We start from the raw sequence: 2,593 nt of genomic DNA, 5'->3' as shown, positions 1-2,593 counted from the left end.
CAAAATATAATATAATGTTACATGCACGGTACTCCAGAACCGATACCGGACCTTAAAATTATTACCCCTATGGCAGAATGTTGGATGCGATGCGCGTTCTCTCGCTGGACAGACTTTAATAATATAACAAGTTATAATTTATTTTAACAAAAATCAATGATAATTATTATTCAGTTGTTCAAGAAACAAATAACCGTTTATTACAAATTCTACACCGAAATATTAGGAACAATGGTCTTTACATTTTAATTGTGATGCTTGCAATACTGTTTTTTCAATTATACAGTATTTTTTTTTGATTTGTGGTGACGGGTGTCCATTGTCTGCCGTCTTTCCACAACAGTCATGCATCGGTAAGTATCTTTTAAAAACATTCGTCTACGGTTTGTAAATTTTTATTTATTTGTTGATTTTTCGAATTCAGGATATTATTACAAGAAAATTGTAATTTACAGAAATAATTTACAGAAAATATTACATATTTTTTGGAAATATAAATATCTTGGTAAAAAATGTATACTTAATAATATAATGTCTGGTGTATTTATTAATTTGTTTTCCTTTTTGTTTTTAGAGAAAATATGTTTATCAGTTTAATTGCTGATGTCGCCGGCGAGGCCATCTGGTATGGCCTCAGCAGAGGCGCAACTAGACTTTTGGAGGCCTTAAAGTCAAATATAAAATGGGGCCCCCTAGCAAAAAATGTAAATGGTCTTAAACAATTAAGGGTACACGGTATACCGCTTCTTCCCCACCCATAAGGTACCTAATCAAAACCTTTCCATCGTTAATTATAATATATATTATATAATATATTAATATGTAAATATAAAATCGAAATGGAAATCTTTGTTACAGGTTGGCTCCGAAAATGCATGACCAATTTGGCTGATTCTTTTTATGATGTGTTCGCAATTAATAAAGGTTAATATGAAAATTTAATAATTTAAAAATGTGTTCATTGATATTGTCAGTTTTATTAAATTATAACATAAGTGTAACTTACACTTATCACATTTTGTTGTAGAATAACATGTAATACAATTCTTACACCTTTGTTTTTCTACGACTCGGATTGGCCAATGTCCAGTTTCATCATATCTAACATCATTAGTTGGTCTTGGAGTAAAAGTTCTTTTTTTACTTGGTGGTTTATTAGATAATGGTCTACCTCTTTTTGGCGTTTGAACTTTTCCACATTGTAATTCATACTAATTCATACTAATTGCATACTAAATATAAGCACAACAAAAATATGAAAATCGTATGGGGGGGGTGCTGGGGTAACGTACGTCAAATAAAATGATTTCCAATATATTATTTTTCCAAAAGAATAGGAAATTATTATTATTATTATACCATTCCGTATCTCATAGATACCAATACCTTCGATTGAAGAAATTTTAACAGCACTCAACAATGTCTATTCTAGTCGATATAGATTTTCTATAAATTATTTTAAAAAAAAAATTGTAAGAATTACATATTCTGTAAAATTTCTACATTTTAAAGTGCAATAAACCTCAATTATAAAATTACTTACAACCCTTTTTTCTTTTTTAGATCTTTCATACGTTGACGTAAAGCTTTATTTCCAACTGTCCTTTTTTTTGTACGGAATTTTTTGGGTGACATTTTAATATTTATCACAGAATAAAAAACACAAAATTAAACACATAAAAAAATTCAATTTTTCAACAAACAATAAGTACAATGTTCAATGTTGGCTGTTGAAGCACTAGACAATATCATGTGTAATGTGTATAGCAGCAATTGTAGTGTGCGTCCTCCGTAGTGTCTCAGCAGTAAATTATACTATTATTATTTATTATATTGGCAGTAAACCAGTCACCAAAATTAAATCGTTTAATATCGAATCCATTCCTGGAAATTATTACGGGCGCGCAGCGCGGCCCAGACATATTATAATAAATTGCAGTTAAATTCATAATACATAAAATAAAACACAAATAAAACTATACAAAATTCAACGACTTGTTGCTTTTTATTGATAACAAAATTAATAATCTCATAGATACCATCAATGGAAGATATAAGAGATAAATTGAATACAATAATGGAGATCCTCCAAATACTTAGACAAATTAATACGATGTACCAAGAATATAGGTGGTGGGGCCGGGATGAACCAGCCCCGCCGCCAACAAGGAACGTAGAAACACAGACAGATGGTAATATACCTTAACTACTTAATTATAAATTTTTTATGTTAATTTATTTATTATATTTTCAGAAATTATACAGTATAACACACATTCAATTGGATGTTATGGATGCATAGCAATTTTAATCATTTACATTTTATTTTTTACCTCATTACGTTTTTAACTATCTGATTTTAACCTTCTGTCTGTGTTCATAGTTGTTAATTGTCCAGTGGTAAATCTGGCGGGGGGGGGTCACTTCATCCCGGACCGGCCTATTTCTTCGGTACATAAGGTACGTAATCAAAACCTTTCAATTGTTAATTATAATATATATTATATAATATGTTAATAGTAAAGCGAAATGGAAATGTTTGTAACGGGTTGGCACCGAAAATGCATGACCAATTTGGCTGATTCTTTTTATG

General features: G+C 30.1%; 1 long non-coding RNA gene across 1 annotated transcript; it reads left to right on the top strand.

Annotated features, from left to right (window-relative positions):
* Positions 1–249: 249 nt before the first annotated feature.
* Positions 250–942, top strand: LOC107885248. Its single transcript, XR_001680383.2, has 2 exons — positions 250–762; positions 859–942. It is a non-coding gene; the product is annotated as an uncharacterized LOC107885248 (long non-coding RNA).
* The last annotated feature ends 1,651 nt before the right edge of the window (positions 943–2,593 follow it).

The sequence above is a fragment of the Acyrthosiphon pisum genome, chromosome A2, assembly GCF_005508785.2.
Source record: "Acyrthosiphon pisum isolate AL4f chromosome A2, pea_aphid_22Mar2018_4r6ur, whole genome shotgun sequence".
In the NCBI taxonomy this organism is placed as follows: Eukaryota; Metazoa; Arthropoda; class Insecta; order Hemiptera; family Aphididae; genus Acyrthosiphon; species Acyrthosiphon pisum.
The sequence above is the reverse complement of the archived record's forward strand: the minus strand, read 5'-3'. Positions and strand labels throughout refer to the sequence as shown.